The sequence below is a fragment of the Lagopus muta genome, chromosome 24 (genome assembly GCF_023343835.1).
Source record: "Lagopus muta isolate bLagMut1 chromosome 24, bLagMut1 primary, whole genome shotgun sequence".
Classification (NCBI taxonomy): domain Eukaryota; kingdom Metazoa; phylum Chordata; class Aves; order Galliformes; family Phasianidae; genus Lagopus; species Lagopus muta.
Window position 1 is genome coordinate 4,816,311 of NC_064456.1, and position 23,455 is coordinate 4,839,765.

At 56.3% G+C, this 23,455-nt stretch overlaps 1 protein-coding gene across 1 annotated transcript in view; it reads right to left on the bottom strand.

Moving 5' to 3' along the window:
- ITPR3 (inositol 1,4,5-trisphosphate receptor type 3) overlaps positions 1–23,455 on the bottom strand; it is a 275,096-nt gene that overhangs the window by 196,480 nt on the left and 55,161 nt on the right. The gene's annotated exons all lie outside the window — the stretch shown is intronic.

The following is a 23,455-nucleotide window of genomic DNA, read 5'->3' on the forward strand; positions in this document are numbered from 1 at the left end:
CCAGAGAGAGAAATGGAGTGAACACCACACATTATCAGTCCCACGGTGCTGTATTGTCTATAACAATCCTCAGCCATAAGCGTGGGCCTGCAGAGAAAGATCAGATCATCAAATCCTTCCATATCTCTATGATATTTTTTTAAAACGTGATTATTATTATTAATAAATACCTGTCGAGATTTTTGCAAATCAGGAATGAGAAAACACTGTGCCACGCAGAGCTGCTGCTCCACAGCAGCGCAGGGACGGCCACAGCAAGCCCTGGGGATGCAGGGAAGAGCCCCACTAAACCTTTAAAGACCACTTCATTTAACGGGCAGCTTTAGCTGAGCTCCAGCTGTTTTCCTGGCTTCCCTGTGGTCTCAGCACCAAGCACATAAATGGGAATTTCCCGTTGCAGCCCAGGGGTTCAGCTAGAGGCATAATCCTCTCGGTAGGGCGGGTTTCAGGATGTGCCCATCGGTGCAAACTCAGTGCTCAGTGTGGCCTTGAGGAAGCTGTGTCTGTCTGACCAGGTGACGTGGCCTGAATCGGCCAGGAAGGGTTTTTGCATCCCACTGTTCTCCATCCCAGGAAGGTTTTCTTGCCCAAAGGGAGCTCCAATCCACTTGGGGGTGGGTAAAGGATGGGATGTGACAGTAAGACCTGGGTCTGCTGTGTTCTCCCACTGACAGCAGAAGATACCAAATCCAAGAGACTTTGCACTGATCTTCCACCAGTGGGATGGAGCCTCCAACACAAACTGCATCCTTAGGAATTGACCATCAGCACCTGCATGGTTTGTTCCTTGTCACCTCCAGGTGGCAATTTGAGAGCCCAGAGGCAGAGCCTGGTGGGCTCTGACCTCCCCTTCCCCTTTTATCAGGGCTGTAAGTGCAAAACGAAACCATTCTGGGGGGAAGGGATCAGGGGGTGAACTTGCTGCATGGCAAGAAATGTGTTGTCTGCAACATGTGCTTTTAAGGATTTAAAAACAGGTAGGAGTTTGTACAACATATAAACGGCTGCTCTCCTGAGTGGAGGTGTTGGAGGCAGGGCAGGAGATTGCTCTTCTCTAGGAAAGCAGCTTGCTCCATGAAGTGCATGCAGGGCTGTGTGCACGCAGACACACCAGCGAGGTCCCCGGTCTGCTCTGAAAATGCCATCTCCATCTGATGGAAGCAGCTGAGCAGCGGGGTGGATTTGCTCCAGGTGGGAGCACGGGTGACATCAGCTGAATTCAAACCAAGAACACAATGTGGAGCCCCTCTGCACAGCCAAGGGGTGCTGAGGTCCCTGCCCGGCTGTGATGGGTCCTCCCTGTTTCAAGGAGCAACAAATTCGACTGCAAAGAAGGAAATCCCATTGCCCAGAAGAAGGCAGGTCGTGCCGCATGCAATGGCCTCGCAGCGCTGGGCACGACTTTGGCCTCGGTGGTGGGGAGCTGCAAAAAGCCCAGGGACGGAGCACAGCAATCCTGGGAGGGAACTTCTGCACAGCACCAGGGATAAGAGCTGCTGGGCCACAAAGGTGGGGAGAAGAAAGGAAAGTCGTGGCCCTGGATTTCCCCCAGATGTGTGGCGGGCCCACATGATTGATGGCATCTGTCTTTTGCTTTATTAAACTTGTGCAGCCATGTTCAGCCGGGGATTTGCAAGCGGCTTAATGAGCATTAGGGAGGAATCTCCTGGCAGGACGGGGAGATTTCAGGGGTTTGCTGAGCCACCGGCAGGAAATGTCCCGCGCAGGCGGTGCGTCCTGCGGGGCGGAGGGGCGGCACGGGGCTCAGAGCTGCTGTTCAGAGGTGGTGCCCCTGGAAATGGCACGCAGCCATGGGTGGGATGATGGCGGCTTTGGTTTGCTTCCCAGGTCCTGTGTACAAAGTCAGTTAGGGAACAGCTTAAGAGAGAATTCACTGGTGTGTTTGGGGGTGGGATGTTGGGACAGTGCCTGTTCTGAGGGGCTCAAAAGGCCTTTGGAGAGCTGGCTTAGCCCAGAAGCTGTGGTCAGGGCTCATCCCTGGTGCCTGCTCAGTGCTGGGTGCTGTGGGTGCCCCTCTGCTCCCCATGAGGGGCTCAGGCTGCCCAATTCCATGTGGTACACCTTTCCTGCTAGATGTGTGCATGCTTATAGATCTCTCTGTAAGTGACATCTGCGTGTGTCTATGTGGGATGGGGAAGCCTGGCACGGCACTGCTCCTCTTCAAGCACTTGCCACCTTAAAATCCTGAATCACTCCGACATTTCAGGGCTGTGGCTGCCACCCCGAGCACCACTCCAGGATGTTCCAAGCTGGTTCTCTGCACTATGCCCTGTGCAAAGCCCTGGGGTAGCACCAGGCCCTGTTGGGGGCATGGCAGCAGCTGCCCCATCCCTCCTCAATCAGAGCGCATGGTGCCGCAGGTGCCTCCATCCCTCCTGAGAACCACAGATCCCTTCTCCCCCTTCCAGTCCCGCATCGCCCCAAAGTCTCACTGGCAGAAAGCAGTGAGGCCACGTGCTTTCTCTCTGCCACCTCCCTGTGTTAATCCCTCACCTACATCACGCCGGCTCCATCTCCACCCTGGCACGTCGCACCACGTGCTGTGCAGGGCTCAGGCCACCGACTGGAAGCGAGATCAGTTTGGATCCTTTCCCTTTGGGATCTGTTTTTTGTTTCCATTCAAACCAACCACCTCAGCCGCAGCAGCTCAGTGTCTCATTTTGCCGTTTAAAACATCCCACGAGGACTTTTGCAAAAAGACTCTGGGGAGCCCAGAGCAGAGCAGAGCCATAGGAGTCCGTACACCGCGGGGCTGAGCTCGGCGCGATACTCGGTGCCCCCACCCCCCCACCTCCCCTCCAGCCCGCTTGTTTTTCTTATTTTAATTTTTTTTTCTTCTTCTTTTTTTTTTTTCGGTGCCTCTCTTTGTCAGAATTAGTCAGGGCTGAGCTGCCTCCACTCCCCGAGGAGACCCCATTTCACCCCGCCTAAAGTTCACCGCCTTGTCAAACCGAGCTAATCTCCTGCCGAGGAGGAAAAAGGCTCATTTCAAATTGCGGCGCATTCGGGGAGCGGCTGGGGGAGGAGGAGGTCTTCCTGGCTCCAGCCTGAAAAGACCCCGGACAATAATACCCTTTTTGTTCTAGGACGGTGGGAGGGGGCTCGGCGGTAGGAATGAAAGATGGGGGATATTAAAGGAGCAGGTGAAAGACATGCGTCTTCAGCCGGCGCAGATAAGAGCCGACCCCCTTCTAATCTGACTGAAGCTTATTATCTTACTGCCACAGTCATTACTATTAATATTAAGGATGGAAAAAAAGAAAACTGCGTGAGACAACAACCTGTCTCTGAAGACCCCGTGCTCAGAGGTGCGGTGGTGGCCAGAGGGACGCTCAGCCCGACATCGTCCCCCTTGACCCAACGCAGCAGAGCTGCCCGGGCCATGGGCTCTCATTGCTCCCTGCAGCAGAAAGCAGCACAGTGGGTCTCCGGGGTGTGGGGCAGCAGTGCCCAGGGATGTGCTCACAGCACCTGGCGATGCGCACAGAGGAACCCGCAGCATGCGGCCACTGCTTGGGGAAGCTGATCCCTCTGTCCCTGCCACGGATGGTGGCCTCAGGACATGGCAGCTCTTTCTCTCCTCTGCCCCTCATCCAAGATTCCATCTGTTCTGGGGGGATCCCAGCAGCTGTTTGTGCTGCACTGAGTTCTCCTGCAGCCCTGCACTGCTGTCACTGGGCAGCCCCTGCGTCTGCAGCGCAGATGCATTTGATACACGGAAGGTGGACTTTGGGAACCAGGTTTTCTCTGTGGCTTTAACCCCAAACCCAGCATAGATGCCCAGCACACCCTGCGTACGAGGATGCAAAAAGACCACAGCTGAGCCCAGGGTGCATTATCCAAAGTCTCCCAGCTCTGAGCTCCCCCAGAGGGGCTTTGGGGAGGTCCCCAACGGTGGCACCTGCAGCTGCACAGCACCGCTCCCAGCATCAGCCTGTATTTCCCAGGGCGGTGGGAGCACTCCAGGGTGAGGCACCAGGGAGGAATGTTTGCTGCCTCCTCCTTCCCCTACAGTAAACATGCACGGGTGACCCCGCAGCGACATGCGAGGGTTGGGAGAGTTTGTCTGCACGGCAGAGCCGTGGGAATGCAGCAGCCACAGTGGCACTCTGTGGTCACAGTGCTGCTGGGCTGGGGGCCCTGGGGGGCTGAGTGGCCCCAAATGCGTGCAAACAGCCAGGTCTTGGAGAGGGGGACATATAACCACAGCGTGGTTATTGATCATCAGCATTTGGCCAAAGGGTGGAGTTGGTGATGGCCATGCTTGCAGCAGGGTGCTGAGATGCGGTGGTGGAGTTGGGTGGATGGAACTCCTTTCAGTATCTGAAGGGGTTGTAAGAAAAGGGGACAGACTCTATAGCCAGAGCTGTGTGACAGCACAAGGGGAAATGGTTTCAAACTGAAAGAGGGGAGGTTTAGGTTGGATATAAGAGCAAAGCCTTCTGCAGTCAGGGCGGTGAGGCGCTGCACGGGCTGCCCATGGTGATGTCCCATCCCCAGAGACCCCCCAGGGGCAGGGATGGGGCTGTGAGCACTGATGGAGCTGTGGGTGTCCCTGTGCACTGGAGGGACTGCAATCAAGGCCATCTGATCCCACTCTCTGCAGCGCACATTCGCTGCGGTGACAGGGAACCAAACAGCCCCAAAATAAACCTGGAGTGAGGCAGGCGAGGCACAGCGCCCTCCTCCCCCAGCTCCTCTGTGTCCTTCGGGCACACGGCTGAATGATGTCCCGGCTCAAAGCTCGCACGTGGGGCTGCAGCTTTGCACGGAGGCTCCCGGCGCTGCGCTGCGGTCGGTGCCGCAATCGCTGCTATCATCGCCGAGCCCAGAACGCGGTGTTGGGGCCGGGACGGCTGCTGGGAAGGGAGAGAGGTTCATCCCCGCTTACAGCACGACGGCCACAAATTGCTGTCGGGAGCGGGGTGAGAGGCAGATGTGTGCGCCGGGCGGGAAGAGGGGCTTTTCCTCCCCTGGAAACGCGGTGCGTTGGGCTTTTGTGATGGGAAAAAGAACAAACAGAGCTGAGAGCCGCCCTGAAGCGCAGCGATGAGGACAGCAGGGAGGGGGCAATGAGGCCGCGTCGCCGCATGGCGCACGTGGAGGAGCACGGAGACATGGAACAGAGCCGCGCTGTGGCTCCGTCCGGCACAAGGGGAGCTGCGGGGGGCGTTTCCCATCGTGAGGCTGCGCTCCCAGCCCAGTTTGGAGTTCGGAGGGGCTGTGGGTTCCCCGGCGTGGCTCTGGGAACAGAACTTGCCCCGCATCTCCTACCAGTCCCAGCAACCACAAGCAGGGAGGTGCGAACCGTCACAGCGAAGCAAAGAGCAGGGAAGGAAGTTTGGTGAAAAAAAAAAGAAAGAGAGAAGAAGAGGAGAAAAAGGAGAAGCAGCCCCACAAAGTGACACTGAAATCAGGGCTTCGGCTTTGGCTTTTCCACCTCGGAAGCATGAAAGCAGCTAAATTAGCAAAACAGAAGTAAACTGTTGACTGCTTCATTGCAGGATCAAGTGTGATAAATGGAGGTTTTGTTCTGCCTCTGTCCAGATGTTGTGTCTACGCTGGGTGGTTTTTTTTTCCATTTTTTCCCTTTTTCTATTTTTTTTTAATTTTTTTTTTTTTACATTCTTGGCCCGAGGCCCATATATATTTTGGATACTGCAGGGAGTATATAATATCATTGGAAAATGATGTGGTCTGGTAACCTTTTAAATAACATTTCCTCCCTCCTCTCTTTTCTAATAGTTTGTTTTTCTTTCCATGTTTTCCTTTTATTGGGGGGGGAATTTTTTTATTTTTATTTTTTTAATTTTTGTTTTTCGGGCAACCAAGGAGGCCGAAATTTTAAAGCAAACCAAGCAAACAACCGCAACCCCACCCCCCCCAAAAAAGAATAAAATAACGTGAGAAAACACCGCTCCCCCCCCCCCAAGATTGGAGGGACTCACAAGGGCGCGGGCTGAGGATGTGTTTGGGACTCTTTTTTTTCCTGTCTAGAAAACCTTCCTGGTTGTGTTTCAGCATTCCCGGCGTGTTGGCTCAGCAGCCAGCCTGGCTGTGGGGCAGCACCTTCAGCTCTTTGCTCTGTGGGCATTGCTGCAGCCCCAGTGCGTGCGGTGGCCCCGTGGGTCGGCAGCACCTGCAGGGCTGCTTTGAGGAGCACAGAGTTCAGGTGCAGTGCTTGCGGTGGTGCAGCGTTACGGCAGCAGGGAGGTGCTGACCTCTCCCCACGGCCCCAATTTTAGCATCCCCACCCCATAAAGACAAGCCTTATTGCTGCCTCTTGGCAGTGCTGTGCATCCTGCAAGCAGCAGGGTGCTGCACGAGCTGCTCTGCCCCACGGCACGGCTCCAGCTCCATGCATCCCTCCAGCACCCCGTGCTGCCAGGGCTCCCATCTTGATTTTTCCTTAAAATCCCACTCTGGGTGGCTGCGTCTCGGTTGGCAGAGCTCAGCCTGGCTGCAGAGAGAGGCAGGGCACAGGCTGAACCTGTGGGATCAGCTCAGCCACTGTGGACACACACGCTCTGACAGGAGCACTTTGGGGTCCCAGCAACACAAGGGAGACAGAGCCCAAGGCTTGGCTATGTTGCAGGCAAAGGGCAATAAGCAGAGGGGTGCTGAGCACCAAAATGTGTTGGTTTCACCCCCTGTGCCAGCAGGGTAGGCTGGGAGCAGTGGGGCTCAGGGCAGGTTGAGGTGGGGTGCTCCCCACTGGAGCTGGTCTGGATGCCCACCAGTCTGGATGCCCACAGCCGGGGTTCAGTGGTGCCCTCAGCCCAGGTACCCCATCCCATAGCTGCTGGATGCTGTGCTTTGGGCATTCCCCATTTCCCAGCACAGTGCTTTGTACGTTTGTTTTCCTTTTCCAAGGTGATGCTGAGCAACTCCTCCCCCCCAGCCTTTCTCCCCCCCTCTCCCCCCCCCCCCAAAAAAAATAAAAAATTGAAAAAGGTGAGAATTTCAGCAGATAAATTTCGGCCACTCATAGCAGTAAACACCTCCCGGAGTCGCTCCCAATTTTTCTCCCCACCACCACCACCTCCCCCCCTTAAGGTAGCTGTGCGGGAGCTCTGCCAAAACGCTGCGGTCCCAGGGGGAAGCTTTCCTCTCACTGAAAGAGCCCTCGCGCCTGCCAGCCCAATTAAAACAACGTGAAAGGAAAGCAGCATCTGGAATTGCGCTGCCTCTCACAGCCAAGTCACAATTGTTTAGTCTGAAAGTCGGCTCAGGCAGAGCGGGGCTGGCTGCCCCCACATCTGGATCTGCGGCGAGACGGCCTCCTTGGCTGCGGGCCTGTGTGCATGTGCATTTTTAACTTTAGGATATGCTGACAAGTTAAGAAGTCAGAAAGTCACTCACAGCAACAGCCTCCGCGGCCCCTTCCTCCCTCCGCCCCTTTCTAACACACACACGCAGTTGACTAAATACAATTTTCTGACATCCTTTCATCTGGAGAGAGTTTCTTCCCCTTCCAGCCTGCAGCCCCGGTCCCCGAAGAGTTATTTGAGCTGAGCCAACACATGTGAACAAAAAGGCTTCTCTTTGCCTAATGCTCAAGGGCCGTCTGTGCTACCCACATTGCGCCGGCAGCGGGGCCGCCCTGCGTAGGGACTGTCCCTGCCACCTGGCAGGGGTGGATGCCTCTGGGATGGGGTGCCAACTGGGATGGGGTACCATTGGGATGGGGCCACCAGGATGGGGTGCTACCAGGATGGTTGCCAGTGGAACAGGGTGCCACCGGAATGTGGCCACTGTGATGGGTGGCACAAGGATGGGGTACCACCAGGATGGGGACACTGGGATGGATGGCAGTGGGATGAGATGCCACCAGAATGGGGTCGTTGTGATGGGCTGCCACTGGGATGGGATACTGCCAGGATGAGTGCCATGGGATGGGAACACTGGGATGGGGTGCCATCAGGATGAGGCCACCGGGACGGATGTCACTGGGATGGGGTGCCATCAGGACAGGATAGCCATCCACGAGGATGAGTGCCACCATCATGGGGCCTCTGCTATGGGGTAGCACCAGGATGGGGCTACTGGGATGGGATGCCACCAGGATGGGTTGTCACAGGGATGGGCTGCCACTGGGATAGAACAGCCACAGGGACAGGGCTGCCAGTGGGACAGGGTGCCACAGGATGGGCTGCCGTGGGGACAGGGCTGCCACTGTCACTGTGGCAGATGCCAAAATGGGGCTGGGGGTGATGCAGCTTCCTTTGTGCCAGCTCAGCGGCGTGGTGAGAGAGTGAACTCAGCCTCGTGTGCCCCTCACCTGGCATTGAGATGGGGTCGACCAGCCCCCGTGGGGGGGGGCCCTGCAGCACAAACGGGTTCCATGCAGGACAGCCCTGTGGCCCCACACACGCTTTGGGGTGAGCTGTGGGATTTCTTTGCAGGTTCCCACCCCCCCGTGCTGCATCCTGAGTGCTGCAGGAGCGTCGCCACCAAACTGGTTGAGCAGCTCTGCGGGTGAGTTATGTTGTTTCGAAAGGCTCCCAAACACATGTTGTTCGCAAAGCTCTCCTGGATAAATAAATACCAGCATTTCTCTCCTGACCTTTACTCTTTGCCGGGTTTCTCCTAAGCGCAGAGCACACGAAATAGCTGCTGTGCAGCCCGCAGCACCCTGCTCCAGGTGGTTGGGTGCGTGGTGCTGCGGGGCACATCTGGAGCCTCCTGCACATCTGGAGCTGCATCCTCCTCCCTCCTGCAGCCCCAAGAGCTGGGAGCATCGATGCTCACCCTGCCCTGGGCTGAGCAGAAATGGGAGAGCAGTGCTGCCATGCCTGCACTCACACATCGCATGGGAAGCCTCCAGCTGGTGCCATCCCACAGTACTGATAACAGCCAGCCCTGATATGTCAGTTGGGTTCCATTTATTTGCTTTCTGGTTTCCAGGCCCACCAGGCAGAGGGCTGTGCCTCGCGGGGGCTGGGTGCTCAGGGCTGTGCAGTCTATCCAAGCCTCCTGGTAGGCAGTGTTTGCTCTGAAACCTGTCGTGTGGCTTTGTTCTGCCCAGCACGCTGAAATGCTGTGAGATCAGGGGAGAACATGCTTTCCTACAGCTATAAAAGAAATAAACCCTTTACGAGCACGGCCTTGCTGCAGCCCTATCCCTGCAGAGCCCTGAGCTGTGTCAGAGCAGCCCCTGCCCTCTGCACAGCCCCAAGGGTACGGGCGGCCGTGAGCTCCCACCCTCAGTTGTGTTGGCAGAGCTGTGCCTGCATCGATAGCGGCCTGATGGATGGCTGGGTAAACGAGCCTTGTGTACCGACGTGGGTGTCATGCTGACAACAAACAGGGCTTCACCTGAGTGTGTCATACGTTTGGGAGGACGGTAAATAAGCAATGACACGTAATGCCGCTGGAAACAAAGGACTGGGTGCCTCCTCTGCAGGGCACGTTGCAGCAGAAGCAATCGAATGCCCGGTCATCTCCTTGGAAAGCACCGTGGAAAATAAGATCAGCTGCTTGGGGAAGGAGAAAGGGGCACTTTGCTTCGCCCCAAGGTCCATGGGGCAGGGGCTGTCTGTACCCCAGTCTGCGCAATTCAATAGGGCCCCATGGGCAGCACAGCTCCGTGGGACGGAGAGCCCACAGCTGTCCCCATGCCACAGCCCACAGCGGTGGCCCAGACACACACGCTGGTGTCCCCCAGCCCCTCGTGCCATGCCACATCCTTTGGGTGGTAATTACAGCCCTGCCGCCATCAGTGTTGAAGCTCAGGTCCAATTCCTCCCACTCACTGCACACCCCCACGCACGTCCTTTCTCTCAGCTTCAGGTTCCTCACCTGTGACACTGGGCTGGAAATGCCCATAGGAGAGGAGTTCTGCTGGGCCCTGGCTCCCATCTCTCCCCCTTTTCACCTCGCAGGGAGCCAGCGATTCCAGGAGGTGCTGAGCCACAAACCCACGGGCTGAGGGCAAATCCCAGTGCCACGAGGAGCAACCCCATGGGGAGAGCAGCCCTGGGGTGCCAGGTGCAGCCGGGAGGGGAAGGGACCATCGCACCACGACGAGCACATTTTTGCTCAGCCCCCACAGCCCGTGCCACACGCGCACATGTGCACACACAGCGTCGCTGGGTTTATTTTATATTTTCCCTCGTAAAGATTTGTGTCCGTGCTGCTCTCCTATCAAAGCCAGCAGCGGCCCCTCGGATAAACATGCGGTCAGGAGACAGAAAACTCCAGGCTGAAACACCATTCGTTTCACCCATAGCAGCATAAACTGAGAGGCTTTTAAGAAGGGCGAATGGTTTTCAGTAAATCTCTCATATCAGCAGAAACCTTTGAAAGAGTTTGTTTAAAGGCTGTGGAGATAAACAGCCCAGCCAAGTGTTTGTTTAAGATGTATGTACTCTGTGTCGACTGGCAGGCTGGTATTTGTGTGTGTGGGGGGGGTGACCCTTTGCATGCTGGGGCTGTGCGGGGGCTCTGGGGGTGGGGGTTGTGGGGAGGGGGGCTGGCATTGAGCTGGCACTGGGGCAAGGAGCTTCCCTCAGGAAACAGAGCAGAATGGGGCTGATCAGAGCATCCCACACAGCTGCCGGATGGGGAGCTGGGAAAGGCAAATGGTGACCCACTGCCCCAAACCAGCATCTCGGCACCAGTGCCAGTGGGGCAGCACCGGTGACACTGCAGGTTTGGTTCAGAAGGGACTGAGGTCCACTGAGCGCTCACTTTTTCCATCTGGAAGCACCTGGATCTCGGGGCTCCATCCTGGAGCTGTGGTGTCCCAGGGGGACGGAGCCTGGGGCACGATGTGGGCACCGCTGTTTGTGGCTCCTCAGGCCATGAAAACAGAAACACTTAGAAGTATGAAATGGAATTTGGAAGAAACAAAAATCCAGAGCAGAGCGTTTTGTTTACAGAAAATCAGATAACCCCGTTTGGAGCTTTTGGAACTGCTGCCGTATTTCCAAATGTTTGAGGCACTGCTTGTTCTCCAAACAAACCCTTTCAGAACGCATCCTGAGCTGCTCAGCCAGGTGCTGCCCACCTGCTCCCACTCCCTCCATTGCACCCTGATGTGCTGCTGCAGTTCTCTTTGAAAAGTTCTGATTTGGCCCAGCCTGGTGATCCCTGCAGTGTGATCTCTGCGGATTATCATTGCTGTGCTTTGCACACCGTTTTCCCCAGCCCAAAACAGCCGCTCCCCCCTCACCAGGGACACAGCACGGCCATCCCGGTCCCTTTGCAGTGACCCCTCATCCCATGGGGCCGTTATCAGACCCTCCACAGCCTTTCCCAGCACAGACTAAACAACGCAGCTCCTCCAACCCTCCCTTCGGGTTCTGTTTCCCAAACCCTTATCAGGACCCCCCGCTCGCCTTTGAACTCCCCCCGTGTGCCGCCCTCCCCCCGCAGCCCTGCATCCCCGTGAGCCTCCTGCAGCCCCTCCTGCAGTGCTGGTCAAATGCAGCTTGTGGGCTCCAGCTCAGATATCCGTCCCATCACATCACTCGTTCCCAAAGCTGTTTCCCAGCTTTTTGCTCGTTGGAAAGTTCCTGGAGCTGCACAGCAGTGCTTCCATTGGATTCCAGCCCTTAAGGGGGGAGGTGGGGTCTTCCCAGTCCATCCCTGTGCAGTGCAGGGTCAGGGGGCAAATCCCAAATCCCACCTTCCTCATTCTATGGGATTTGGGTCTCCTTGGTTTCTTCCCAGCCCACGAAGCGCTCCTTCCCCCCTGACCCCATCCCTGCTCCCAGTCCCTGCGCGGAGGAAAGCCCCACGCAGACGCTGCCGCGGAGCCCCCAAGCCCACACTTTTCTCTTCAAACCTCAGCACTTCATCCTCGCTCCCAGAAGGAAGGAAGGAAGCCCCTTTGTTGAGCACACAGCCTGTAATTTCCCTGTCAGCTCCTAGCAGCGGGTCAGTGTTGTGACTGACTGAGCGAGGATCGCTGCCTTCAGGGTAATTACACCAAATTTCCCCCCGAAGGACGGACAGCTTTCCCGGGACGCCATACGAGGAACCCACATCTTTCCATTCGCTCACAGCCACCGCTTTGTGGCTGTCACACTGGGAAGGGCCGCGTGTCCCCACATGGGGACGGAGCTCACGGGCGGATCTGGGATCGGTGCCACCTCCTCTCCCCCATCCCTTCCCTCCGCACGGGTGGCACAGCGCAGCCCATCCATCACCGCCGGCCCCGCGCTCACCCACCGCGCGTCCAGGAGTCACTCATCAACAACAAACAGTTAAAAGGAAGAAAATAGGCTGGAAATATCAATGCACTTTGGTAACAATAAACCCTGCTTTTAATTTATGCTAATATGTAGGGTTGTGGTGACAGTAAGAACAAAATTACAGAGTGGCTTTCTAGCTGGTAATTATCCCTCCATTTTCGTTGCTCGGGAAGATGGACACACAATTATGCTCTCTTGCTGTATATTAATACGGATTCTTGACATCTTCAGCAGACCTGGAGCTGTCATCGGGCTTTTTGTCTACTTTAATTGAAAATTAATGGTTACTGTGTTACCACGGAAACCGTGGCAATGGACGCCAATAGCGCTCACATATCAAACAGGCACTGGTGGCATTGTCTGTCCGTGTTGACCTTGAAAGTTAAAAGAAAAACTTAAATTAAAAAAAAATAATAATAATAAAAGGGGAGAGGGGTAGGAAGGAAGGAAAAACCTCGGGAACAGAGTTGGGTGCTGGGAATCAAAGGGAGGGGAGAAGGAGAGAAAAGAGGGCAGAGAGGGAAAAACTTGGTGTCCTGTGTGCCTTTAGGGAAGGGGAAAAAGGCTGAAGTGAGAGATTCGGAGCAGAGAAGCAGCGTGCAGCTCTGGGATCCTTGTGGGGACATCGGAGCCAGAGTCCCTGCGAGGGGGGGGCTGGGAGGTGATGGGTTGTGTGCGGAGAGAAAGGGCTCTGGGTCAGGAGCTGGGATCCCCTCCTGCTGGGAGCGTGGCTCTGGGCGCTTTGCTTCCCTGCTGTCCTCCTGTGCGCCCTCAGCAGAGCTGTCACCAACCGGGCAGTGAGACCCCAAAGCAGCTTTGCAAAGCAGAGCCCCAGATCGGCCTGCTGGGTGCAACATGTGCTCGGTCTGTGTGGGGGAGCTGCAAGGGAATGCAGGCAGGAGATGCTGGGTGCTCCAACCCATCCTGCTCTGTGCAAGGAGAGGGTTTTTCTGGGGACTGCTGGGTCCCATTCCCATTCTTGCCACAGCCCTGTGTCCATCTGTCCGTCCTCCAGCAGATCCCAATGTTCTGCACCCAAAGGAGCTGCAGGACCAACCTGGCCTTTTCTCCCCCTTCCTCGCTCCCCATCACACTCCCAGCACCCTCAGTCCTGCTCTCAGCAGGGTTGGAGCACGGGGAAGGGCAGCCACTCAGTTTTCCCATGCACCACAAATGTCACCTCGCTGCAGACAGCTTTGTGGGGACATTGCCAGCTGCCAGGAGGAAGGCAGAGACACCCCGAGGTGGGAGGCATTGAATGGGCATGGAACAGGAGCAGTTCCACCACAGTAAGCCAGTGACAGGCTGTGCCCCGTAGCTCTGCTCTATGCACATCCCGCAATCCAGCAGTGGGGTGGTTGTGGTGGAGCTGCCACCCAGCACCCACACCCCCTCCTCATCCTCACTGCTTCCACATCCAACACAGTGCCAACAGGAGGGAGATCCAGGGCCTCTGAATCCCCCGTGCCCTGGGAGCCCGTCCTCTTCCCGAGCAAACAAGAAGGCAAACGTGGCAGAGGCGTGCCTGGAAGCGGAGTCTTTTTTCATTTTCCCTGCATCCCTGATCCCAACCTTAATCCCTGCTCTGAATCCTGTCAGCCCGGCTGTTCTCGTGCTGACATTGCTGCAGGCACCTTCCCCGCTGCCTTCTCTCAGATCTGCCTCCTCCTGGGACACCTAAAGAGGACTCTGAGCTCTCTGTGCCGCTGTGCCGTTCGCTCCGTGCCCTGCAGCAAAGCGATGGGGGTCCCGGGGGATGGAGAGCGTGGAGGGGAAGGGCTGCGTTCTGGAGCAGGGATGGGACCAGGGGCAAAAGCAAGAATGAGGGGTGGGTGGGGATGGGTGCTGCTGCCTCTTCTCGGAGGGGGTCTGCATGAGGGGACCAGGCACAGCTTCTGCTGCAGGGCCCAGCTGGGAATGAGGGCTGCGTGCAGCGGTGGGTGCTGCAGGGAGCTGCTCAGGGCACGGGAACGGGAATAGAGAGACGTTTCCAATGGTCCTTTAAAAAGCAGCAAAGCACGTGGATTTAAATGTCGTGAGCAAGGAGAAAGGTGTATTTTCTTGAACATGCCACTGCCCCACGAACTTAAAGTCCATCATTAACCCCGAAACCCAGCAGAACCACAGCCCAAACGAGGTATTCCTGCTCTGGGGGCTGTGGATGGAGGACGCAGGGGACTCTGAGCACCTGGGGGTCCCGGCTGCATAGTGGCAGCCCCTCTCTGCCCCAGAGCCGACCCGGCTTCTCCTATCTGCTCACTTACTCTCCTCTGAGCATGCACATGGACGTGGAGGGGCTCCGACCCGGCCGAGGGCTGCAGTAACCCGACGCGGGGGCAGAGGGGGAGGGCTGAATTCCTTCAAGAGCCTGAAAATATCTTTCTTTTTTGAAATGTTTGTATAGCATGACTTGGCCGATTTACCTCATAATATCTCACGTTGGCCTAAAGCCGAGGGCATTAGCGAAGCTGTGAGCCAGATAAATGATTCTAGCGCTTTTTCTTCTCCATATCTGCTCTTACAATAAAAAGGGCCCTTTCCATCCAGCCGCTCCCATTAACCCAGGCAGTGCTGGGCGCAGTCGTGGTAACCAGGAGCACTGCTTGCACACAGACAAACGCCAGCACTGAGAGGGGGCTCAGGTGGGCCATGTCTGGGTGCTCTGCCACGCTGGCCAAGGAGGGGAAGGAAGGGATGGGAGACAAGGAAGGGAAGGAACAGGAGCACCCACATCCCCACTGGGCACCGAGCGGTGCAGTGTGGCATATGGAATCTGCTGGTGCTCTGCTGCAAGGTTTGGTTTGCAGAGGCAAAGGGGCTTGAGTGTGAAATAACCTCAATTAACCTGCAGAGAATCCCCAGCCTGTACTTTGTGGTGCTTGCGGGGAGTGGAGAGGACATGGGGGGGCCTCAGGAGCGCGTGGGGGTGCTGACGGATGGCTGCAGAAACAATGGGGGGTCAGCGGGACTCCTCTCCTCCATCAGCTCACGTCCCACAACAGAGCTTGCTGTGACCTGGAGCAAGAAGGTACTGATTTCACTTAGCTCAGCTGCGTTACAGCAAGAACAATTCCACTGGTGCTGGAAGTGCTCAGCGTGTGGCTCCAAGCTGGAGCTGTGCTGGTTTGGCAGGGGATGCGGTGGCTTCTGTGTCGATCACAGCAGCCTCGTGCCACACATTGGGGTGCACATGAATGGGAGTGTACTACTGAGAGTGATGCTTTCCCAGCTGCTTCCCACAGTGAGACCTCACCTCTGCACACCAGGCAAGATGGTGCAGCTGGAGAGACAGCAGCCTTGCTGAAACCTGGGTGGTGCAGTGTCAGAATTGCTGCTGGGTACTGCAAGACAAGCACTGAGCAGTGGGCCCAGCCAAGCAGAGAGCTGTGCAACGCCCGTGTGACACACACGTGTGTGCAGGGCATGGTGGATGCTGCTCCTTTCCAGGTGCTCTGGGATTATTGCGCACCAAACCTCCAGGGAAACAGTTTTCATGCATTTAAAAAAAGTGATCGGCCACACGAGGAGGAAGGTGTGCTGGGCTCATCTGCAGCAAGGCAAACACAGCAGAGGCTTTGGGACCCTGCTTGGAGTGATCAGGGATCAGAAGTGATGCTGTGTTCAAGCTGTGATCCCACTGAAGGTCCAGAACCCAAACCCCACTGAAGGCCCAGAGGTGCACGTTCAGCCCCAGCTCAACTTCCGCAAATGCCACCGCTGTGCATCAGGGATATTGAGCACGTGCTGTGCCCAGGCTCCTGCACCCATCCCATCACTGTCAGGTATCTCGTTTGGCCCGGGGGGAATTATGCCACAGATAATTGCCTGTTTCCTGGGTGCTGCGATTGGGCTCCAGGGTGAGGGTTCGGGACGAGCCAAGCTGGGTGCGTACCTCCCTGCACGGCTGAGCTCATGCTGCAGACACGGATGAGGTCACCGGGATAATTGCTCTCCCGAAGCGCCATATCTTGCTGGAAGAGGCTGTTATGAAGGCGGAGAACTTGCTAAGGCAGAAAGTAGATTGCATGCCCCTGGCCGAGGGGAAACTCAGCAGCACAGCATGCCAGGACCTCCAAAACTCAGCCCTCAGGCTGCAGGGCACGGCAGGGGAGGAGATGCCTGCAGCCGAGCTGGAGCTCTTGAGGATGCAGGGCCCGTGCCTCAGTTTCCCTGCATGCACAGCTCCTTGCACAGCACTCAGAAAGCACTGCAAGAACACCCCAGGAGCGGTGGCATCACCCATCTGACCCTCCTTCCTCCCACCAGGGAAGGCACCGATGTGTTTCATCCCCCAGCACGGCACTGCTGCAGCCTCAGGGTGACCCCGGCGCTGCCCTTCCCGCAGCCCTCGGCGGTTCCCTTCGCTCTGCTCTCAGCTGGTTCTTCTCCCCGTGGCCCCATGACAGGTATTTGAAAAGCTGAGAGCAGCCCTATCGCATCCCGCAGCCACTGGGACAGCCAGACGGCGAGGAGATGGAACCAGAGTGAGTTTTGTGGGGAAACAAACAGAAATACTTTTGTCAGCACACCAGAAGAAAAAAAAAAAAGAAAAAAAAATGAGAGGGGGGGGTGAAAAAAAGAAAATAGCCACTCCATGGAAAAAATCAGCTCTTTCCTGAATAAAGCAGAAAAAAATGCTGCCGTATTGAGCTGTGACATATGGTTACACAAATAGAAACCACAGAGGGGAAAATCATGTTTTCTCTTTCATTATTTATCACTCTCTAACTGTCTCCAGCTGGGTGAGTAAACAGCCTCATTGGGCTGTAATGAGAACAGCCTGCTGCCACTGTGCTCCGGGCTGCCGGATCCATGCGTGTGTGTGCGGGGCTGCGAGCGCTGCGTTCCCAACCCTGTCCCCATCCACATCCACAGCCCCACCTCATCCCCATCCCATCCCCATCCCCATTCCTGTCTCCCTCTCACCCCCACCCCCAACACATCCCCACCCCCATTCCATCCTCATCCCCATCCCCAACACATCCTCATCCCATTCCCATCCCCATCTCATCCCCATCCTATCCCCATTCCCATCTCCATCCCATCCCCACCCTCACCCCCACCCCATCCACACTCCATCCCCATCCCACAGGGACAGGGACACGCAGTCCTAGCACTGTGACATCCTCTGTTCAGCGAGCACTAACTGTGTGCAGGCACAGTGGCTGCTCCCAGCGATTATTCGGGGAGCAATGTGACGTGCCCCATTTCCTCCCCATGAGCCACACTGCAGATTGACTCCTAAGTGTCCCGTGAAACAGCCGAGTCAATGGCACATTGAGAAAGCATCGGTGCAGACGTGGCAGGCGGTGGAGGACAGACTGTGCTGCTTTCTCACTCTGATTTCAGCCGCTGCATCGCCAGCTCTGCACACTGCGGGGTCCCACCACTGTGCCCACGGTCCTGCTGCTCCCCGAAGGCATCACCCATCCCATCCCACTGCTCCCCAAAGGGCAGTTCTGTGGCTCTCAAGGTCCTGAGGACCAGACCACGGCCACACTCCCTTCCCACCAGGACTGCAGTGATGTCCCCTTTGGAAGAGGTGTCCGTCCCCACCAGCCCTGCTGGGGTCCCTGCGGTTGGGTGGCAGCAGCTGGCCCGTGTCCCCCATCCCTCTTTCCTTTCTGGGGAGAGATCAGCCTTTTGGATTCAGATCCCCCCGATTAGGCTGTGGATTAGGCTCTGAAGTAGGTCAGAGTATTGGAGGGTCCCTCCTCGCTGCCTCCTTCTTTCCCCTCGCATCTTTCTTGGCCCCAGCCCATGTGCATAGACTGAGGGCATGAGGCTCCATCAGCCTCCAGCACCCAGTGCCCACCACAGGGACCTCAGGGCCATCGCATCCACCTGAGCGCTTTGGGGGTGGGCAGTTCTGGCTACAAGGCAGCGGGTCCTTAAAAACGAGCAATGGGGATGAGCAGTTTCCCATGGAGACTGACCCACTTCTCTAGCAGAGAGCAGCAGCCGTCCCTGTGCCACGAGCAGCACTCCGAGCAGGACCCCATCCCTCCAACAAATGAAGAGCTATCAGCACTCGGCTGCGTTCCCAATGCAAACTGACCCAGTTTTGAATGCTCTCCTCCCACCTGAGGAACAGTATATGCCACATTTGGAGTGAAACTGGGTCACTGTTGAACAAAGGTCACGAAAGAACAAGAAAAGACTTTTCAGTCGGAAACCCCATTTTCCACGGTCCCAAATAAAGTTATAAATAGAGTGGCACAAATGTGCACGGAGCGCAAGAGCCGCGTGTTTACCCGGCATGGCCAGCTGAAGGATCCAGCTTGAACCAAACACCGGTTTCACCACAACTGCGCTTCCTGCGAGCTCCCAGGGCTGGGGGGAGGGGGGGGGTCAGAAGGAGCAGTGAAGAACCTGGTTAGAAGCTGACCTCCTGCTAAACCTCTGCCCCCTCCCGGTGTGGCCATTGCTGCAGGGTGGGGGCATCGCTGAGCATCCCCAGGGGCAGCCCGGCCCAGCACGCGCTCCGTCCCATTGCCGTAGCACCCAACCGAAGCCCTCTTGCAGTAGCGCTCGCTCAGCTCTCACAATGCCAGCTGATGATCTAATCCTGCCCGCTGCCCTGGGAAGGGATTGCACTCGGGGCTCCTTTCCGCAGAATCCCAGAGATGAGCACCGGATTTGGAGGCATTGAGAAACATTGACAAACAAGCAAATGAAGGGGAAAGCGTGGGGCTGAGCTCGCCGGCAGGCAGCTGCGCAAGGGACGCTTTCCAAAGGGCAGGCAGGGGTGAGCAGGGGCTGGGGGGATCGCAGCCTTCTCAAGCTCCTTACGGCTGATCCCAAAGCGCGAGCAGTGGGCTGGGAAACGTCTGCCTTCACGTGAGGAGGACGCAGCCCTGGTCGTGAGATGGGTGGCTCTGACCCCTTGCTGGGCTTGGTTTGGAAATGTTCTTGTTTGCCGGCAGCTTTGCACACACACACATCTCTGTATCATACAGCCAAACTCTGTGCGTATTTTCTGTTAACATCCTCCTCGTGTGGATTTTAATGACTTGGCACCGTGTGAGCAGGACGCTCATCAGCAGACGTTAATTTTACAAAAGCACAAAAAGAGGCTTCACTCTTCTTGATGGAAAATTGGTGATTCCATGTTATTTCTCCAAGCTCAAGTAGCTCTCGTCCCCAACGCTGTGCCATGAGCCTGGGCTGGATGGGAACGCCCTGTGCCCTACCCACTGCTGTTGGTTATGGGTTGGGCTGTGGGATCCCTGCTCCCATGGAAGCTGTGTGCCGTGCTCCACACACTGGGGCTGCTCAGGCTTTTATGGCAATGCGATAAGGCAGCTCACTGTGATAGGAATCTTCGCCTTCGTTAAAGGGAGGAGAAAAAAAAAAAACACACCACACCACGTTGCATTTTGAAGGCTCACAGGGACAGTTCATTAAGCAATCAGCTCCTTTAATGAAATATTTCTTTGTTAAAATATTCATTGATCTGCTGCAGTTTTGCACGCAGAAAGGGAAGGAGCGCGGCCCAAACACTTTTCTGCAGAGCATTCCTAAGTGGATCGTGCCCCTATCAGGGGTGTGAGAACTCCCCCCTGGGAGGAGCAGAGATGTGGGGCTTTCCCCTCGTTTTTCCCTCCTGTATCTCAGCCCGGTGATGGCAGGCAGCAGGATGAGGAGGAAATTGGGTGAGAATGTGTGGAAATGGGCAACAGCAGTGTGAGCAGAGGTGGGGGGGGGGGTGGAGAGCTCAGTTCTGTTGGTGATGCACGGAGGACCTCTTCCACCGGGGCTGTAGGCTGATGCCATGGGGTGAGGGAGGAGGAGGGAGCACGGGGAGCCAGGCTGAGAGCATTGGCAGAGGAAGAAAGAGAGGAGGGGAAAAATGTATCCTGAAATGAACAACTGCAGACAAAGGGCCAAGTCTGGCTCCCCCCCTTCCTTAAACCTTACACCATGAGTAATCCCGGCTCCGCAGCGCAGTCACCGCGTGCGGGTGAGCATCTCCCCAGGGAAGCAGGGCAGACAAACACGGAGCACAGCCGTCCTGCTCCGGATGAGTAACGTTATTTGAAAAGCAGAGACATGACAGAGAGGGGAGAGGGGAAAGGAAAGGAGTAAAAACAGCGCACATGCAAGGAGAGAGAAGTTGGGGTGCTGTGGCTCTGGGTGCCAGCATGGCACGGCATGGCACAGCATGGCACAACATGGCACAGCATGGCACAGCATGGCACAACATGGCACAACATGGCACAACATGGCACGGCATGGCACGGCATGGCACAACATGGCACAACATGGCACAACATGGCACGGCATGGCACGGCATGGCACAACATGGCACAACATGGCACGGCATGGCACGGCATGGCACAACATGGCACGGCATGGCACAACATGGCACAACATGGCACAACATGGCACGGCATGGCACGGCATGGCACAGCATGGCACGGCATGGCACAACATGGCATGGCATGGCATGGCATGGCACGGCATGGCACAGCATGGCACAGCATGGCACAACATGGCACGGCATGGCACGGCATGGCACAGCATGGCACAGCATGGCACAACATGGCACAACATGGCATAACATGGCACAGCATGGCACGACATGGCACGGCATGGCATGGTATGGCACGGTGTAGTATAGCAAAGCAAGGCACGGCATGGCACAGCAGGACAGCACAGCATGGCACGACATGGCAAGGCATAAGATGGCACGGAGTGGCTCCACTGCAGTGCCGCAGTGCCGGCTCACTGCTGGCGTGCTGCAGCGCACCGATCCACGGCCCTGGGCTCGCTGCCTCCTCCCTCTCTCACGCTGAGGCTTTGCAGGCACGGAGGAAAATTGGTCCCTGTCTGGAGCCCTGCCCCCCTCCCCACTTCCTTTTCTCTCTGTGTGGGAGCAGCACACCCACATCACACCCACAGCTCACTGACGCCTCTGTGCAAGGAGGGGAAACTGAGGCACGGCACTGGGAACCCCATGCTGTGCTGGGGATGCTGCGCCCTCTGTAATATCCCCAATTCGGGAAGGCCGAGCTCCTCTCCCCGGGGGCTTTCTGGGTTGGGGGGGGCCGTGCGGGACACAACGCAGCCTGTCGCTTTAACAGAGAGCCAGGAGCCTCTCATCACTTACAGTAACTCGGTGCATCATTGCTTTGCCTTGCGCAACACGTGCGCTGCTCCAAGAGCCGTGGGCTGCCAGCACATCCCATCCCATCCACCTCCTCCTGCCCCCAGCGCCCGCACAGGACCATGTAAATGGTGGAGCCCCAGAGCGCTGCCAGGCACCGCTGTGCCAAGGGCTGCACGGAAACACAGGCTGTGCTAGACTGAAAATAGGATTTTCTGCTTTGCACCTCGGAAGGGATGGGAATTTGAGGCTAAGCTGTGGAAATGCACCGTGCCCTCCCTACTAAATATTGATCCAAAAGGGAGAAGGTGGCACTCTCCCCATTTTCCGTATTTTCCCATCCCCAGATTTGTTTTCCCTTCTTTCCATCTTTTATTTTTTACTGTCGTTATTTTACTTTTTGTCTTGTGAGGAGTCAGGGAAGAAGCAGAATCCGGGGCTGTTCTCATCCTCATCCTCTCTGATTTTCAAACAAGAATAAACTCAGCTTTTCTTTTTCAAGCTGCTCTGCCACAGCAGAAAAGATTTCAGCTTTCTGTCAACCTGATGGCAAAACGGCATCATTGCCTTCCAGGTAACGGCCTCCGATTGAGAACAGCCGCTCACCAAAGGTTTTCAGTGCTCTGATGGGGGAAGCAGAAGAGGAGAAAAAACCCCAAACCGGTCCATGCACAGCGCTCCTGCAGCTGCCCCACACACCGTGGCCCCACAGCTGTGGGGTTCTGGTGCTGTCGGTGTGTCTGGCAGAGGTGTGCCTGCATCCCACTGCGTCCCACTGCACCCCTCTGCATCCCACATCCCTCTGCCAGGCTCTGCAGCTCCTTCTGAACAAAGAGGGATCTCCGGGCCGCCCTCCATCCACCACCTCCCCTCGGTGGAAGCCTGCCCACATCTTTTTGTGCAAATCCTTCCCTCTCGGATGCTATTTGATGTCTTCAAAGGGGCTATTCTTATGTGGAGAAAAGAGGGTGAGCTCAGGTCTGACAAGGCTCTTTGCTCTCAGCGCAGCTATTTTTTCACTCAGAAGAGTGCCGGTTTGGGATCTCGAGACAAAAAAAAAACCAAAACCAACATATATTCTCTTTTTCACAGGCTGATATTTGGTGAAGAACTTGCAAAGTCGGGACACTGCATCACCGTGGGGATGGGGAGGCAGGAAGGGGAGCGAGCGCATGGCTGTGTGTCCAGGGGGGGAAACAAAGCTCTGTGTGCTGTGCAGACGCCTCAGGATGGTCTGAGCCACTGCGGGCAGAGGCACCCCATGCCTGTCCCCAAATCAGGGGAGCCCCGAACCAAGGAGATCCCTAAATAAAGGGACCACACACCAAGGGGACTCCTAAACAAGGAGACACCAAACCAGAGGATCCTGCACCCAGCGGATCCCAAATCAAAGGACTCTATACCTAGAGGCACCCAAATCAAAGGGCCCCTAAACAAGAAGATCCCAAATCCAGGGGGACCCTCAAACCAAGGGGACCCCAAACTGAGAGGGACCCCAAACCAAGCTCAAATCCAAGGGGGGCCCTCAACAAGCAGACCAAGGGGACCCAAGCCATGCAGACCCTGAAAAAGAGGACCCCACACCCAGGGGATCCCAAATCAAAGGACCCCTAAACAAGGAGACGTCAAACCCAGAGCCCTAAACAAGTGGGCACCAAACCCAGGGGATCCCACATCCAGGGGCCCCCAAATGAAGGGGACCCCTAAACAAGGAGACCTCAAACCCAGGGTGACTCCCCACCAAGGGGACCCAGCGAGCCCCAAAAAAGGGGCCCCAAGCCCGGGGGGGGAGGGCACAGCTGAGGCCCCACATGCTGGGCCTGCTGTTCTGCCCCACGGACATTCCAGGTGCGCAGCTTTTTGGCTGAAGAATAGCTCTGATTTTTGTTCTCGTTTTTCTTTTTTTCTTGTTAAAACGAAATGCTCAAGACAAGAAAAAAAAAAAAAAAAAAAAAAAGTCGTGAAAAAAACCTCCTCATTCCAATTTCTCTTTTAAAACTATTTCATTTCTCCAAAACCCGGCGATGTCCACTGAAGCACAAGCAGTGCTCCCACATCGCTGCTGCTGAAACAAACTTCGGCACTTTGCAGAAAAGTTTCTTTCCCCGATTCCACGTGAGATTTG